Source organism: Nicotiana tabacum, chromosome 22 (genome assembly GCF_000715075.1).
Source record: "Nicotiana tabacum cultivar K326 chromosome 22, ASM71507v2, whole genome shotgun sequence".
NCBI classification, from domain to species: domain Eukaryota; kingdom Viridiplantae; phylum Streptophyta; class Magnoliopsida; order Solanales; family Solanaceae; genus Nicotiana; species Nicotiana tabacum.
In genome coordinates, this window is record NC_134101.1 from 179,833,202 (window position 1) to 179,852,455 (window position 19,254).

The 19,254-nt window shown below is 37.4% G+C and overlaps 1 long non-coding RNA gene across 1 annotated transcript; it reads right to left on the minus strand.

Annotated features, from left to right (window-relative positions):
• Window positions 1-1,970: 1,970 nt before the first annotated feature.
• On the minus strand, window positions 1,971-2,901 carry LOC107801069 (uncharacterized). The gene is made up of 2 exons (XR_001651549.2): window positions 2,590-2,901; window positions 1,971-2,440 (listed from the first exon to the last, which is right to left on the minus strand). It is a non-coding gene; the product is annotated as an uncharacterized LOC107801069 (long non-coding RNA).
• Between the last annotated feature and the right edge of the window lie 16,353 nt (window positions 2,902-19,254).

Here is a 19,254-nt window from a genome sequence, read left to right on the forward strand (position 1 = left end):
TTTGGCATGTGTACTGGCTTGAGATCCTTGTGATTTCTCTGAACTCTGGCATGTCAGAGCTGACCTTTCCATACTGCACTTAAATTAGTTCTGGTTTGAGAAAACGTCTAGGTGTAAGCATTGCCCGGGATCCTTGAGGTCCTTAGGAAACTCTAACACACCTAAACAAGATACTATTGTCAGACCTCCTTTTTACTACCCCAGGGAGGGTATAAGATAGTTTTTTCCAATTTAAGTGACAATCGAAATGGGATTATTTACATTAAAATCAGAGTCACCACTTGGGATAATTTATGGTGTCCCAAGTCACCAGTTTAAAATCCCGAATCGAGGATGTTGACTCTATTCACGGTCTGTGAACACAGAACTCTGGGTAAGGAATTCTGTTAACCCGGGAGAAGGTGTTAGGCATTTTCGGGTTCTATGGTTTTAGCACGGTCGCTTTGATCATACTTGGCTAGTTAAAATTGTCTAATTACTTATTTTAGAACCTATGTGCATTTGCCTTTTTTAATTAAGAAATTATCTTAAAACGGGTCACGCGTACGTGTACCCATTTGTTTGGCGTGTCAAAAATCATGTCACACGGATGTGTCCACAATTAGTAACACTTTATTTTTATTAAGAAAGTTTGGCCGAAGTTGCGCGAACGCATACTCTGGTTTTATTTTTAGGAATCGTAATCATGTCACGCGAACGTATCCATAACCACGATAGTATATTAAATGTGCGTAAAGCAGACTACGAACATTTATCATTTTTATATCTAAGTCATAAGGTTAATACGAGCGCCATGAATGATTAAATTGTGGATGGTGCACCTCGAACTATATGAACTAAGTTAAATTAGTGGTCCATTAATAACAATTTTATTATTAAAAAAAGTTTGATCGAAGTTGCGCGAACGCATACTCCGAATTATTTTTTTTAGAATCGTAATTATGTTACGCGAACTTATACACAATCATGATGGTATTTTAAATGCGCCTAAAGCATACTAGTGAGTAGATAAGAAGAGTAAAGCAAAACTAAAATAAATAATAAAAACTCATTTCATGCTCCATTTCTTTTAATTTCTCCTTTTATTAGACCAAACCCGATACCTAAAGCATGGAGACAAATCAATTGCTAATGGGCTTCGGTCTCTCCCCTCACTCCCACGGCCCCAACAATCAGTCAAACAATTTTAACAAAAATCAAATGAGCAAACAGTAACAATCAAGAACAAGAAATAAAGAGCTAATTAATTAGATTACAAAGAAAGAAAGGAACAGAAAATTGATCCAAGCCTGACAAGAGCCTCTACTACCCCATTTGCTAACCCAAACCCAATCTTCAAACTAAAACTTAACAATTGCGTATTAACCTCAACCCCTTTCGATCAAATTTTAGCTATGCCTTATTTCCACAAACTAATCACACCACTCTACTGTAAATGCCAAACCAAATCTAACAAAGTAGTATAACAAAATTAGCTATTAAGTTAGTGTGAAAAGACCATCAAAAGCCCGATGTAGAAAAGATGAACCGAATGCCTAACACCTATGCACAATATGTTGAATCTTTAAATTTCAAATAACTGAAGTGTTCCAAATAACTCTTGAAAAACTAAAAATGTAGTAGCAAAAGAAATAGGTGCGGACAATGATATCCAAAACATGAAAAAGCAGTTGACTCACTCACAACTCACTACACCAAATAATTTTAAGAATCCTAAGAAAACTGTTGTTCTTTCAATTACACTTGGAGATAATTTGCAGCAAGGAAAATTTGGGAACTTAACTAAACTTCTCAAGATAAAATGTCGATTAAGTGATGATTTTAATGTCAAAAATAAAAAAAAGCATGCCAGTAAACATCACACTTTACGTCAAGAAAACACCAACAAGAACGGCGCATGGAACACAGTTTCATCATGATTAGTTCCAATATTCCAACATTAATCTCTCACACTAATCAAACCAAACAGAGATCCAAATAATTCATGCTCATTTACCATCTAAAAATATCACCAGAAGAATTTGATGAACACACAATCGACATAAAACATAAACTTGAATCGAGAGGAAGTTAAACATAAACAACTACTCTAAAGCTCAAACCACCCAAAACAAGTTCAAATAAAATGAATGATACAGAGATAAACCTGTTAAGCCAAAATTCTCTTCAAAATTAATGAAGTAGCAATGAGTACACAGGCCTGAAGTCCGAGAATTCAGCCGTGAAACAGCAATATAAAAACGAGCAAAAATCGTGATTAGAACCGCGGGCAGCAATGGGAACCTCGACTCGACATCGTAAATCTCGAATCGAACACGAACTCAAGCCCATATCTCACAAACGAGCTCCAAAATGGACTAAACCTCCAACGCCAACTAGAGTTGATAATCAGCTGAAACCCACTGGTGGAATGATTTCTAGAGCAATAATCTGCTTTGCTCTGTTCTTGTTACATATTCGGATCAAATAATTAGGAGAAAATAGAAGGCAAAATCATTATGAAAATTCCCAGAGGTATCAAATCAAATTAAATAAAAAAAGTGAAGAATCCCTAACATTAATCTTCAGTAGAAATACGACAAATCTTACGCCGAAGATCAATGTGGAGATTCTGAAGCACTTGAAAACGGGAAATTTCAGATTCACAGCTTCCGTTTTTCACGTCAATATATAGCAAAAGGAAGCAGAAAAATATAAGAAATATATGTAAATATAGATGGAGCCGGAGGGAGGTGTGGTCATTTGAGGGTTGTCGCTGGTTAGGGGTGTGTGGTTGTATTTTCCGGCAATTTTTGAGAGATTCAGAAGGTGGGTCAAGAAGAAGAAGCTTATGCTTTTTCTATGGAAAAGCGGTGGATTTTTGTGTGTCTATAGGTCTCGGGTCTAGAGTCTGATAGTCTTCTCTTTATATATCTAGGTCTAGGGTTATTTAAGGGTGAATGGTTATTTTAGGTTTTAAAATCTGATGGGCTAAGGTATTGGGCTTTAAAACTTGGGCTTTTATAACCAAATTGGCTTAATTAACCAAGAATTTATCCACCCTACACCAACTCTTGCCTATAAAAATAAAATAAAAAAAAGATAAAAATACTACCAAAGTATTAATTAGCCCTACTTAAGTAGAAATAGCCATTAAATTAAAACTAACCATTAAAAAAACTTATTTTTTTGTGATAAAATAAAGTAAAAGAACCAAAATTAGTTGAAATAACTATATTAGACCTAAACTAATTTTTTAAATGCTACAATGTGAAAAATCTTGGGGAGGGTCAAAAATCACATGTCTACAGCTGGCCCTCTTTGACTGGAAATACGAAGTATTTTCAGACAAAGAACGACTAGACAAGTTTTTTGACCGACCCTTATTTAAAGAGACCAAAGGCTAAAAGAAAGGAGAATGTGACCGAGCCCTGGTATCTGAGCTTCCTACATATCCTTGACTATAAAGGAATCAGGCCACGTGTAGTTCATAAGTGAGTGAGATGATGGAGTATACCGAGGTGGAAAGCCGATCGAGGTGCCATTCTGTCGAGGTTCTGGTCCGCAGTCCTGTTATTACATCAAAATCAAAAAATGAAAAAGACTAACTAAGCCTGTCAACTATGAGTTACAAGATTCCTGTCTATAAGTCTTCTGAAGCTTGATCTTAAGTCTTGAACGGCTCTTCATGAGGACTCTAGATTTGAACCTTGACGCTTGCTAGTTGCAGGTGCTGGTTCATTCTTCTTCAGCTTTTCGGATCAAAACCGAACATACCATGCTTGTGACTTCAGTCATATCTTGAGCAGCTCACATTTTTCATCAACTTCTGCATTTGGATTCACTTCTTGGCTTTTTTTATTTATTCTGGATTGTGACTAGCTTCCATTGATCATCTCGGACTGTTGACCCGCATTCTTGCCGCGAGCTTCTTTTGTTGCTGACTTGAATTGCATTATGAAGCGAATTCCCTTATTCTCCAGGTGGATCCTGATTGCCAACATTTGAACCGTATTCCCTCGTTCTATAGGTGGGCGCCTGATTACCAAAGCTTGAATTGTATTCCCTTTGTTACTTTAAACTGTTGGCCCTTGAAACCTATGTTGTCTTCCTTTGAAACTTGAACTGCTTTCCTTGTTCTCCAGGTGGGCGCCTGATTGCTAAAACTTTAAATGTATTCCCTTGCTTTCCAGGTGGGCACGTTATTGCCAAAACTTTAACTGTATTCCCTTGCTCTCCAGGTGGGCACCTGATTGCCAAAACTTTAACCGTTTTTCCTTGAGACTTGAACTGCTTCTCCTTGTTCTCCAGGTGGGTGCCTGATTTCCAACACTTTACTGACTTGTTTTCCTTTGTTCTCCAGGTGGACTCCTGATTGCTGAACTTGAACTGTCTTCCTTCGAAACTTGAGCTGCCTTCCTTTGTTCTCCAGGTGGGCGCCTGGTTGCTGAACCTGGACCGTCTTCTCTTGTTACTTGAAACTGTTTTCCCTTGAACTTGAACCCTTTTCTCTTGTTACTTGAAACTGTTTTCCCTTGTTCTCCAGGTGGGCACCTAATTACAACAAAATAAACAAAACAAAAGAAATTTTCTGCCGAGTTTGATATTGGGAACATCTGTGAGCTTTAACCGACTCTTGTTATCCAAATAAGTTCTAAGCTAAATTCCCTTATCCTGAAAAATTTCAAACCAAGTCTCATCTCAAAAGTGAAAAACTTAAATGCTAAATTATACTTCCCAAAAGTAAAACTCTCGTTAGACCTTGTCACTTGCGAGGGTCTCAAAACTTACTAAATCCTGTTATCCATGAGGGTACCAGAAACTTACTGTCGAGCTTGTCTGGCACCTGCTTTCCTCACGAGGGGTTTCTCCGGAACAAACAAATTTTCCTCCCATGTTTCAATCAAAGAAAACTTGTGAGTTTAAACATGGTGGTTGGTTTGCGGCCTTGACTTTGAGGGCGATTGCTCCTTCCCTTCCCATGATAACTGCGATTTCAACTCGAAAGACCTTGCCTATTTATTGACTGATCACTTTCTCTATCACCCTTATTACAGAAAATACCTCTTATCCGTTCACCCAACATCTTTGATCTGTTGCATTGCGCTCATGTATTGACATATGCTGAACCTTTGTGTTTCACATGAATCCCAAAGCACATCAATTGCCGCCCACTCAGTGCGCAAGCTAATCTTTCCTGACTTAACCTACTGGCCTTGGCTTTGAGGTCTATTGCTCCTTCACTTGCCATGATAACTTTGATTTCTGCTTGGAAGACCTTGCTTGTCACTGGTTAACCACTTTCTCTATCAACCTTATCATAGTAAATACCTTTGATCCGTTCACCCAACATCCTCTATCTGTTGCATTGTTCATGAATTGACATATACCAAACCTTTGTATTTCACATGAATCCCAAAGCACGTTGATTGTTACCAACTCAGTGTCGCATACTGTACTTTCCTAACTTATGCCACTTTGATGTGCTAGTCAGATCCCGTTTTGTGCAATTGGAAAGCTGGTGGCAAAGTTTGAAGTCATTTCTCACTTGTTCTGACCAAACAGACTCAGGAAGAGGAAGTAAACAAGACAAAAGGAATGAATAAAGGACAATGGAAAGAGATGATTCCTAACAAGAAAACTACAAAGTAGAAACTTATCAGATGTGGATACCAACTCTAATGACCATAACATGCACTTGTGGCCTAATCTGTCAAGCAAATCTTATGCTCAACTCTTGTTAACCCCTAAACCGTGAAACTGGGCTTCAATGCTCCGATTATCCAGTCTGATTCACGATCCCTATTCGACTTGTAGTGCCCGAAGTGTTTTCACCATCAAGCCTCTCTCATTCTGTTCTTTCTCTCAACTCACCATCACCTTATGGTGCCTGTGAAGGTTTTCACCGATAAGACTCTCTCATTTTGTTCTTTTCTTCTTATTTCCTATTATTCTGGAGAGGACAAAGCATTAACCATGGTAAAACATCATATGCTCTTGGCATGTCTAAACTCAGCACTCTCAAAGATCATCTAGGAGGTCTTTTTTGGACTGTAATATGGCTTTTGGACAAGGTTAGAAAGAAAGGATATCATAAAGGCTCAAAATAACTAAAACAATGGGGTTAATTTATTTACAACTTTTGGAATCCATTCTAAAAACTTTGCCCCAATTTCTAAAACAAGGGAATTTGATTTTGTTTTATGGAGTTACTAAGAAAGACTACCCCACTTTCGACTTCGTGGAATTACGAAATATTTTATTTCGTATGACCGAGCCATAAGGCTGCCTACGTATCTTGAGGTGACAAGAATCAGGTCAAATGTAGTTCACAAGACTACTTTTTGTTATTATTTTCCTTTTTTTTTTCGTTTTTTTCTTTTTCCTTCTTTTTTCTTTTTTTTCTTCATCTGTATTTTTCTCCTTATTTTTTGAATTTTCCTTTTAGAATGAACTTTCTAAATAAACCTATGGGGACATGAACTTTTTTTTTTCCGTATGATTCTAACTTGACTCCAAAAGAGGGGATGTCAAAGAAATTAGTGCAGGCTCAAAAGGGTATCGAATGGTATAAGTGTTTGGGTAGCTGAAAGAAGGCCTCCCAATCCTTGAAAATGCCGAGTATAACACATGCAACTTGAAATGAAAAAGGAAGAGCACACACAACATTTCTTTTACAGCTTCGACATTGATATCACTGATATGCTTTTCACTTTTTTTAGTGCCTTGTCAAGTACAAAACTCTCATTGGGTGATTTCTTCTTCACGATGGATACCCTCCGTCTATTTGGAGCAAACTCTCCTGACCTTATCTTGTGAATTGAGGTGTACTTGAACTCAAAGCTGCTCACTTTAAATTGTTGGGACGCACTCTCTTGTAACAAATTCTTGTCGTCCTATTAACTTCCCAAACTATCTGCCCCAGTTTCACATGGTTCGGGATTCAAATGATCTCAAAATGTCCAACTCTGTACTTATTTCCCTCAAGTGTCCCTATCATATTCAAAATTGTTTCATTGATTCATGATTAAACTAACTTTTAAGACCAGACCTAGAATTATGCGTGCATGTCATGTCACTAGAGCCAGCAAGAAAAGAACTATAAAAGGAAAAGAACTAAACAAAAAAATGACTAGAAATAACAGAAAGCAGAAAATTGCATTAGCCAGACGGTGAAAGGGTTTGAACAACGAGACAAACAAAACAAACTGAGGTTACGACCCTGGAAAAACCTAAATAACACTAAAAGGGGTACTACGACTAAATGAACTAGGCAAAATAAAAGGATAGAAGGGTTTGAGTAACAAGACAATATCCGGATTACAACCCTGAAAATAACCCAGACAACAGAAATGACAACAAAATGAACCACCAAGACTCCTCCCTGGCTAGCCAAGAGATGGAGTGTCTTTTCAATTATCAAGCTCGACATCTTAGGCACTGAGTTCCACATCAATATCACTGGGACCTTCACCAACTTCAATTACATTATCTTCACCAAGTGGCTCATTGACTCCTTTGACCAACCCTTCGTCATTGCAGACCATCCCAACAATTTGTGCGTTGTCATGTACCTGTAGAGGATTATGTGTGACACTTGGTGTATTACTGCCTTGGACCACATCCTTCTTGAATCATTCTTTCTATTCCCTTTTCAAAGCACGACAATCTTCAACTTTGTATCCCTGGGCATTGGAATGGTATTCACACCTTTTAGTAGGGTCAAAGCTTCTCGCACGTGGGTCTATATAAATTAGAGGAATAAGTGCAATCATGTCGTAATTCTTTAATGTCTCAAACAAAGTTTTATAGGACCCTCCTATTGGTGTAAAATTATTTTTCAGCCTTTGTTCCCTTCTACACCCTTGGCTTGAATGTGGGTTATAGGGCACTTGGAAATTTTGTGGAGGCTGGTGGGGATTTTGCGATGCTCATGCTCGCCTTTTGAAGTGATCCAATCATTAGACAGATGGCCGAACACTGTTCGGAGGATAATACTGGGGTGGATTATGTGGAACTCGGGGATATTCATGGGTCGGTATTGAGGCTAAAAGCGTTTAGCAGGAATGCCCACTGGATCCTATCGTTGGCGGGACTCAGCAACATCTTTTCTATCAATGGAAGGACTTCCCCGAGCAACTTGTTCATTCCATCTAAACAAAAATTCCCTAAAACTTTTCTTGGGTTTTTTTCTCCATCTGAGATATGGAAGAGGTAGTTTGGGACAATGTCTATATTGTACTAAAAGTGTTGCACAAAATCTTGAGCCATGTCATCCCATGTATGTCGCTTACCGACATCTTGATGAGTATGCCATTCCAAAGCTGCCCCAGTCAGGCTCTCACCAAATACGCCATCAGCAACTCATCTTTCCCGTCAACACTTCTCATTTCACTGCAATAACCCCTCAGATGGGCTACTGGATCTCCATGCCCATCGTACAAATTAAACTTTGGCATCTTAAACCTTTTCAGCTTTCTGGATATCTCATCTAGCTCCACTGACTTAGCAGGCTTTACAATCTCAAGGGGAGGCTCAAAATGAGGAGTGTAAGAGTATGAACCCGAGACCTTGAAAATTGGTTCTGGAGCATAGTATTGGGCATCGAGGATTTTGAACATAGTCTCGCTAGGGGATCGAGGAAAGGTAGCAGGTGGGTGAGCTACAAAAACATGAGTGGTCAAAGGAGCGAGATATGAGGTGGTTCTGGGGGGTGGAGTGTGAAAAGGTTGTGGGGAGATATCCTGGACTCGTAACAGCGGCGGAGTGGTGACAAGGCTTTCAGTGTGGTTAATGGGAACTAATGGTAGAGGATTCCCACTAATCCAGGCTTGGTATATTTCGGTCATCTGTCCTTTCAACCTTAAGACCTCTTCTTTCAACTCAGATTATAATTCAGCAATTCCTTTAGACGGATCAATAACCCTGTGTCCAAGTCTTTGCTAGTCATGGCTACCTTGCACTTTCACCTTGTGTTGTATGGATGAGTTACTTAAAAACCACAAACCAACCACCCTTCTGCTCAATGAGGTCATCACGTTAGCGTTAGGGCATTTAACAACTAAAAATATCATATTGCATGCAATGCACCTAGTAACAATTAACGGTTCTAGAATGACTTCGACGGTCACAAGGTCACTTGGCATCATCCCAATTTTGTTCATTTCAATCCTCTCTTTTCTTTTTCTTTTCTAGCACTTCTTGGATTGCTCATTTTCCTTCCTTTTTTCTTTAATTATCACTCTTTTCTTTCCTCTCATTTCTCACATCCCATAATTTCACCTCTTTTTTTCTTTTCTCTTTTTGTTTTTTTTGATTTGTTTTTTTTGTTTCCTTCTTTTTTTCCTTTTCCTTTTAATAAAAAAATGATTCGATCGAACCATATGTAGGTTGCCTACGTATCATGACGCCGCATGAATCAGATCTTTGAGTAGTTCGGGAAGATCGGGAATAAAATAAACAAACTAACGTTCTCATTTTCTTTTTCTCTTTTTTTTTACCTTCATGACTACTCTGATGAGAAAAATAAAATAAAAGAAGTAAATCCTTTTTTTTTGAATTTTCTAGACTTAATGTTCTATAGCCTATCCTAACCTCAATCTTAAACAAACATATATTTTTTTTCTTTTTGAAACAAATACTCTATGGGAAATTATTAAGGAAAAAACCCTAGAAGGTAAAAAAATATTTTTTGATTCTTTTTTTAGGAAGGAAATCTAAAGAATGAACCAAAGAAAAATATTTTGAATTTTCGTTTGATATCCTGAAAAAAAGATTTCGAAACCAAGAAATGAAAAAGATAAAAAAATATTTTTGCATTTCAGTTTTTAATTACCTAAATGAGATATTCTAAAGATAAACAAAGGATAAGGTATGTCTTTTTCTTCTATGTAAAATATCCTAAAGTTCTAGTGAAAATAAAGGATTTTTTTTTCATTTTTCGTTAATTTACCAAAGGAGAACCTCAAAAGAAAATCTTTTTGGATTTTTGGAATTAATATCTTAAAAGAAAACTTTTAAAAAGGTACTAAAAGATTTTTTTTTGGAATTTTAGTCTTAATATACTAAAAGAAATAAAAAAACAATTTTTTATTTTGAGTTCTAGATATTAATTTCCTAAGGAAAACCACCTCAAACGATTTTTTATTTATTTCTAGAATTGGTATTCTAAAGAAAACTTCTAACAGAAGTATAAAACACAAAACCTCTTTTTTTTGGATTTTTGAGTTACAACACACTTTTTCAAATATAAAGTAGAAAGTACAATAACAAAAGATTCGACATTACTGTACAAAACTAGAAAGTAAAAGACGACATAAAATGAAAAACAGACTCAAAACATTAAAAACAAATCTCCTTAAGCAACTCCTGAATAAGCGATCCTGACTGGATGGTCCCGAGGTGTCTATCATGCTCAAACTCCGGTAAGTAGACTCACACCTGTATGAGAAAATTAAGACCAAATAAGTTAAAGACCTAGAACGCTATGTGAGACAATAACTCTTCCCGTTGGACACATGCAAGACATGATTGTGACTATTTTTCTAAAATTAACCTATGTGGCTAAAAATGCAAGATTTGGCTAAGACCTTGCAAAGCCAAGAACCTAAGATTCACTAGAAAGACCGGACCCTATGTGGGTTGCCTACGTATCACGCCCCGAAAGACGAGAACCAGGTATGCGTAGTTCGGGTAGATTGGATACGGGCGAGAATTAAAACATCAACTAATTTAGAGAAAAATATTTTCTTTGTCTTTTTTTTTTTTGAAAAATGATGAAACATGTAAACTCTTTTTAGATTTTCTTTTCCCTTTTCTTTGATTTTTGGAAAATGATGGGAAAGTGCAAAATCTGTATGGATTTTTCATATTTGTTTTGGGTCTTTTCTTAAAATAATGTGAAAGAAAAACATAACTGGGCCCTACTTGTTTTATTTTACACTTCACACTCTTTTCTTTCTCATTTATCCTCAACCATTATTGGTTCGCCAAATGACCCTTTTACCCTTGAAAATTTCAAAATGTAGCACATAGGATGCATCAGAATGATCTTTTATTTTTGGGGTACACCTGTCCTAGACGAACCCAACCCCTGTGTTGAGTCCCCAAAGTCAGATTCACGTGATGCAAACAAGCGTTCCTACTAGGGATCCGACATGAGGCTATGTTATTCTAGGTTTAAACCTGGGGTTGTGTTCTTGACCTGGTTTACCTGAGCGGACTACGAGCCAAAGAGGGGGCACGTACCAGGAGCACGAAAGTCTACCCGGCCTTGTTGCTGGCCCAACTTCGTTCTATTTGGTATAACTTCTACCGAAAAAGCGGGTCACGCGAACGTGTGCGCCATTTTCAGAAGACTCAGAGGGGTGGCATAAGAAGACAGTTATATACAATTCAGACAATATTAAAGCGGTAAACAGATAGCATTTAGCACATTAGATCCACAAAAAACAGTAATATCAACAATAAATGAAGCCAAGTAAAAATCATATTAACAAGCTTGAATTCTTGAACCCTGAACCAGAAGTTCTGGGTTCTTGTCCCCAGCAGAGTCGCCAGAGCTGTCACACCTCCTTTTTACTACCCTGGGGAGGGTATAAGGGAGTTTTTTCCAATTTAAGTGACTATCGAAATGGGATTATTTACATTAAAATCAAAGTCTTACTTGGGATAATTTATGGTGTCCCAAGTCACCGGTTTAAAATCCCGAATCGAGGATGTTGACTCTATTCACAGTCTGCAAACACAAAAATCCAGGTAAGTCAAAAACCCGGGAGAAGATGTTAGGCATTCCCGGGTTCCGTGGTTTTAGCACGGTCGCTTTGATCATACTTGGCTAGTTAAATTGTCTAATTACTTATTTTATAACCTATGTGCATTTGCCTTTTTTAATTAATAAATTATCTTGAATTGGGTCACACGTACGTGTACCCATTTGTTTGGCGCGTCAAAAATCACGTCACACGAACGTGTCCACAATTAGTAGTGCTTTATTTTTATTAAGAAAGTTTGGCCGAAGTTGTGCGAACGCATACTCCGGTTTTGTTTTTAGGAATCGTAATCATGTTACACGAACGTGTCCACAGCCACGATAGTATATTAAACGTGCCTAAAGCAGACTACGAACATTTGTCATTTTTATATCTAAGTCATAAGACTAATACGAGGGCCATGAATGATTAAATAGTGGATGCCGCACCTCGAACTATATGAACTAAGTTAAATTAGTGGTCCATTAATAACAATTTTATCATTAAGAAAAGTTTGATCAAAGTTGTGCGAACGCATACTCCGAATTATTTTTTTAGAATTGTAATTATGTTACGTGAACGTATACACAATCACGATGGTATTTTAAATGTACCTAAAGCATACTAGTGAGTAGATAAGAAGAGTAAACCAAAACTAAAATAAATAAATAAAAACTCATTTCATGCTCCATTTCTTTTAATTTCTCCTTTTATTAGACCAAACCCGATACCTAAAGCATGAAGACAAATCAATTGCTAATGGGCTACAGTCTCTCCCCTCACTCCCACGACCCCAACAATCAGTCAAACAATTTTAAAAAAAATCAAATGAGGAAACAGCAACAATTAAGAACAAGAAATAAAGAGCTAATTAATTAGATTACAAAGAAAGAAAGGAACAGAAAATTGATCCAAGCCTGACAAGAGCCTCTACTATCTCATTTGCTAACCCAAACTCAATCTTGAAACTAAAACTTAACAATTGCGTATTAACCTCAACCCCTTTCGATCAAATTTTAGCTATGCCTTATTTCCACAAACTAATCACACCACTCTACTGTAAATGCCAAACCAAATCTAACAAAGTAGTATAACAAAAGTAGCTATTAAGTTAGCGTGAAAAGACCATCAAAAGCCCGATGTAGAAAAGATGAACCGAATGCCTAACACCTATGCACAATATGCTGAATCTTTAAATGTCAAATAACTGAAGTGTTCCACATAACTCTTGAAAAACTAAAAATGCAGTAGCAAAAGAAAATAGGTACGGACAATGATATCCAAAGCATGGAAAAGCAGTTGACTCACTCACAACTCACTACACCAAATAATTTTAAGAATCCTAAGAAAACTATTGTTCTTTCAATTACACTTGGAGATAATTTGCAGCAAGGAAAATTTGGCAACTTAACTAAACTTCTCAAGATAAAATGTTGATTAAGTGATGATTTTAATGTCAAAAATAAAAAAAGCACGCTAGTGAACGTCACACTTTACGTCAAGAAAACACCAACAAGAACGGCGCATGGAGCACAATTTCATCATGATTAGTTCCAATATTCCAACATTAATCTATCACACTAATCAAACCAAACAGAGATCCAAATAATTCATGCTCATTTACCATCTAAAAATATCACCAGAAGTATTTGATGAACACACAATCGACATAAAACATAAACTTGAATCGAGAGGAAATTAAATATAAACAACTACCATAAAGCTCAAACCACCCAAAACAAGTTCAAATAAAACAAATGATACGGAGATAAACCTGTTAAGCTAAAATTTTCTTCAAAATCAATGAAGTAGCAATGAGTACACAGGCTTGAACTCCGAGAATTCAGCCGTGAAACAACAACATAAAAACAAGCAGAAATCGTGATTAGACCGCGGGCAGCAATGGGAACCTCGACTCGGCATCGCAAATCTCGAATCGAACACGAACTCAAGCCTAGATCTCACAAACGAGCTCCAAATGGACCCAACCTCCAATGCCAATTGGAGTTGATAATCAGCTGAAACCCACTGGTAGAATGATTTCCAGAGCAATAATCTACTTTGCTTTGTTCTTGTTACATATTCGTATCAAATAATTAGGAGAAAATAGACGAGAAAATCATTAGAAAATTCCCAGAGGTATCAATCAAATTAAATAAAAAAAGTGAAGAATCCCTGGCATCAATCTTTAGTAGAAATATGGCAAATCTTACGCCAAACATCAATGTGGGGATTCTGAAGCACTTGAAAATGGGAAATTTCAGATTCATAACTTTATTTTTTTACGTCAATATATAGCAAAAGGAAGCAGAAAAATCTAAGAAATATATGTAAATATATATGGAGCCGGAGGAAGGTGTGGTCGTTTGAGGGTGGTTGCTGGTTAGCGGTGTGTGTTGTGTTTTCGGGCAATTTTTGAGAGATTCAGAAGGTAGGTCAAGAAGAAGAAGCTTATGCTTTTTGTATGGAAAAACGGCGGATTTTTGTGTGTCTATAGGACTCGGGTCTAGAGTCTGATAGTTTTCTCTGGTCTAGGGTTATTTAAGGGTGAAGGACTATTTTTAGGTTTTAAAATTTGATGGGCTAAGGTATTGAGCTTTAAAACTTGGGCCTTTATAACAAAATTGGCTTAATTAACCAAGAATTTATCCACCCTACATCAACTCATGACTATAAAAATAAAAAACGAAGATAAAAATACTACCAAAGTATTAATTAGCCCTACTTAAGTAGAAATAACCATTAAAATAAAACTAACCATTCAAACAAATCTATTTTTTTGTAATTTTTATTTTTTGTGATAAAAATAAAGTAAAAGAGCCAAAATTCGTTTAAATAACTATATTAAACCTAAATTAAGTATTTAAATGCTAAAATATGAAAAATCTTGGGGACGGTCAAAAATCACATGTCTACAGTTGTCTATGGAACCTTGGCATTTGGGGCTATTGGAGGTTTGGGAAAGTCATTTGGGTCCGCTTCAGGCTCCCTATAGTTAACTTCTTCTTTTCTTTATTGTTTATGTAATTTATTCAGCTGGTCTGTAATAATTATTTGTAAAGAACTTTGGGGCGATTAGTGAAAAAGGGCTGGGTAGCTATATATCTGTTGGGTAACTCGGGTAGATACCATGCCTATAGGATAATGTTAATACATTTGCTATGGCTGCTTCGCTTTCATGATATTAGAAATCATGCCTGTAGGATCTAAATGGATTCAATAATAGAAACCATGTCTATAGGGTTAAAATCAACTTTATAATTAGATATCATGTCTAGAGAGTGTAAAGTGATTGAGTTCAATTTCTGCTATTGCATGTATTAATATTTGTCTCACTAGAAATCATGCCTATAAGTTCGAAAATCAGCTCTTAACAATTAGATACCTTGCCTATAGGAATTAAAATAAGAAATCATGCCTATAGAACTACAAAATCAGTTTGGTAAACAAGTCAGTTTAATTCATGTTAGTTCATTTTGAATTGGTTTAATCAATTGTCCGCTTCTTTAAATGAGTTTTCAAATACTGCTTTAATTTACTACCGCTAGAAAGCATGCATATAGGATCTCAAGTACCCGTTTAAAACTGTTCATTGCTTTACTGCACCAACGTAGATATCCCGCTCTTAGGACATCACTGGTCTACATTTAGGCAAGCCTATAGGGCGATTAAAATTCTGCAACTCTGAAACTGCGCTTTTTCTATTTAAAACTGCTCAGATTTAACAGGTTTAAATCAGTAGGCAAGCTAAATAGGTTTTTGACACGTTGTCCTAATTTATTACTGTCTACGTGCCCAAACTTTATCACTGGATGTGACGACCCGACCCGTTGTCTCGTGAGTTACCGCCCCGTTTTCCCCATTTCCTATTTCTTTATGCTTCATTATCAGTGTTGGGTGTGAACGAGTTGATTTGGATTGGTTTTAGTAGGAAATGAGACACTTAGTCTCTTTAAGGAAGGTTTGTTTTGGAAAAGTCAACCGGACGTTGACTTATGTGTTAGAGGGCTCGGATTTGAATCCCGATGATTCGGTTAGCTTCGGGGGATGATTTGTGACTTAGGAGTGTGATCGGAAGTAATTTTGGAGGTCCGGTGTAGAATTAGGCTTGAATTGGCGAAGTTAGTATTTTGGCAAATTCCGGTTGATAGGTGAGATTTTGATCCGAGAGTCGGAATGGAATTCAGAGAGTTGCTGTAGCTTTGTTAGGTGATTTGGGATATGTGTGCAAAATTTCAGGTCATTCGGACGTGGTTTGGTTGGGTTTTTGATCGAAAGTGTATTTCAGAAGTTTTTAGAAAATTAGGCTTGAATTCGATGAGTTTTGGGTAATTTGATGTTGGTTGAGGTGTTTTGATGATTGGAAGAGGTTTGAATAATGTTATGAATTATGTTGGCATGTTTGGTCGGGGTCTCATGAGGCTCGGATAAGTTTTGGAAGAGTTTTTGGAAGATTTTTGTCGTTTGAGCATAAGCATGTAATGATCCAAAGGTCCATTTTTAGTTCTAGAGATCGAAATTTTATTTCGAGATTTCCAGAATTTAAATAATGAATTATAGGAGTGATCTGGAAAGTTTGGTCTAATTTCATCAAGTTGCGATTGGGTTTTTGACACAAAACATGAGTTAATTGTTTAACGAGCGAAATGGATATTGCACTGAGCAAACGAGCTCCGAATTGAGTTTCGATTGAAGGACTATGTTCGTATCATTATTTGTGACTCATAGGAACAAGAATCATCGAATTCCGAGTTCGTATGATGGAGTTAGAGCCATTTTAGTAGAAAAAAGTGTTGCAATTTCTTTGGCTGCTGTTGTATTTTTTTAGCAGCGTGAACAGTAACCGCGCATGAACAGTAACCGCGCAGGTGAACAGTGACCACGCGCGTGAACAGTAACAGTGCAGGTAAACGGTACTTCCGAAAAATTCTGGGCAGTGAGTTTATACAACACTTCATCCGCGATTTTGGGTCATTTTTCCTCCATGGTTGATCATTTTGAGAGCTTCTTGGTGGAGATTAAAGAGGGATTCAAGGGGGAACGACTTGAGGTAAGTTTCTTGGACTTAAAACTCGTTTTTATTGTGAATTCCACCTAGAGATTCATGAAATATAAGCCTACAAATCAAGAACTAGGCTTGAATTTTGAAACCAAACAATTAGGATTTGATGGGTCATTTGAACTCGGATTTGGGAGTTCTTGGTATGTATAGACTCGTGGTGAGACAAGGACTCCGATAATGGTAATTTTTTGAGTTTTCGAGACGTGGTCCCGGGGCTCGGGTTTTGTCAAATTTGTGAATTTTGATATTTTTCGATTGCTTTCGATTGGGTATTGTCTCTTTAGCATAATGCGACATATTCATTGTGATTTTGGGCAGATTCGTCGCACGAGGAGGGTAATTTGAGAGGCAAGGGCATAGCTAGCTAGAGTTTGACCGTCTTGAGGTGAGTAATTGATGTAAATGATGTCCTGAGGGTTTGAAACCCCGGAATTTCACATCGTAACGCTATATTGAGGTGACTTGCACGCCGGATAACGGGCGTGGGGTAGAGCACTGTTGGAGATTGTGACTTGGTCCATCCCGAGAGATGTTTTTACCGTGTTTTCTACTTGAACTAAATTGAGAATCATCCTTACTTGGATTTAATTGTTACATTTGGGCTTCTTCCCGATTATTTGAATCCTTCAGGGATTGATATCACTGCTTTCACATATTTTGCATATCATTTGACCTCAGTCCAAGGTTTTAAATACTGTTTTGCAAACTCAGCCATCTTTCTAAGATTTGAAAACTTAAATGATATTTCTAAATGATATTTCGGGTTGAGAACTACTATTTTACAAATGCCCAAGGGGCTTATGATGATTTCTGGACTAAGCATAGATCTGGCTGCGTGCCGCAGCAGTGTTATATTGATATTGAGGCCGAGAGCCTGGTTGATTACATTGATATTGAGGCCGAGAGCCTGGTTGATTACATTGATATTGAGGCCGAGAGCCTGGGTGATTATACTGAGATTGATATGAGGCCGAAGGCCTAGATTTGATGCCACGAGATGGCTTGATATTGCGCTTGGGCTGTAGGAGCCCCTCTAGAGTTTGCACACACCCCCAGTGAGCACCGTCGACGATAAATAAATGGATGGCTCGGGCTACACGCCGCAGTGGGTACTAGAGTGTACTATCATATGCATTGCATTGCACTCATGCATTTGTTTTTATCTGTTATACTTGTCTCAATATTTGGTACTCTGACTTAATTGACTTGTTGCTTCACTATTTGTTGTTCTAAACTTCCAGTTATAGTTTACTTTGTATTTTTCCATGATTTCTTATTCTCAACCTTTATTTATGTTTATTACTCACTGGGTCGGAGTACTCACATTACTCCCTGCACCTTGCGTGCAGATCCAGGTACACCACAGGCTAAGTGAGGAATTGTTTAGCTGAGCAGGCAGTATCCGGGAGTATTGAGGTAGCTGCATGGCGTTCGCAGCCTTGATCTCTCCCCTCTATCTCTATCTTTTATTTCGTATTTTTCCTAGACAGACTTGTAATAAATGGATATTCTATATTAGAGGCTCATATTCATGACACCGGATTCTGTTGGGCTATGGTGTGGTATTTTAATTGAACTTCCGCAGATTTTATTATTAATTATACACTTGGATGAAATGACTTAGTAAATTCTCTGTGATATTTATCTATAATCTGAATAAGAATTTGGGATAATGTTGTTGAATGGTCGGGCTTGCCTAGCAGTGTGTTGGGCGCCATCATGACCGGGGTTGGGGTCGTGACAATGTTCTAGGATCTTCTCTTAAATACTTGACTGTTGTTTGAAGACGTGCATTTACTTTTTATATTTATGGAGGTAACTGTGGGCCTATAACTTGTTCCCTTTAAATACAGTCCTAACTGTTCTTGATTGATGCCTAGACTTTTATCCTTTAAAACCTTAGGAAGGTCTAGAACTGTCCAAAAGTAGAGGTCCTAAAATACCTCCAGGGCCATGAGGAAGGGACGGGTAGTGCACACATAAGACATTTTTAAGGTTATTAGAACTCTGTAGGCTATGACCAAAGGGGGGAATTGGGTAGAAAAAGATATGATGACTACGCGCTAATATCACGTGTAGCCCCTCAATGAGGAGTGTTTACCGAATATTGTGTGGGATGATCCTGTAGGCTAACCAACCTAGGACCCCTTTTCCAATTCCCAATGTTTAAACTTTACTCTTTATATGCAACTTGCTCAAATTCTTTGTCTTATTATTATTTGAGTCATACAGTGTCCAACATGATTTTATTTGCAAATTATGTGTTTCAACTTCGTATTTGTTAAAGGACTAATTCATAAGTATAAGCTCGGTCGAGACCCACCGTTGTGGACCGAGAGGGGTGCCTAACACCTTTCCCTCAAGGTTATTTCGAGTCCTTACCCTAAATCTATGGTAATGCAAACTAGTCTAAGAGTTAATAGCTCTAGGTTCCCTAACACACCATAATCCATTAGGTGGCGA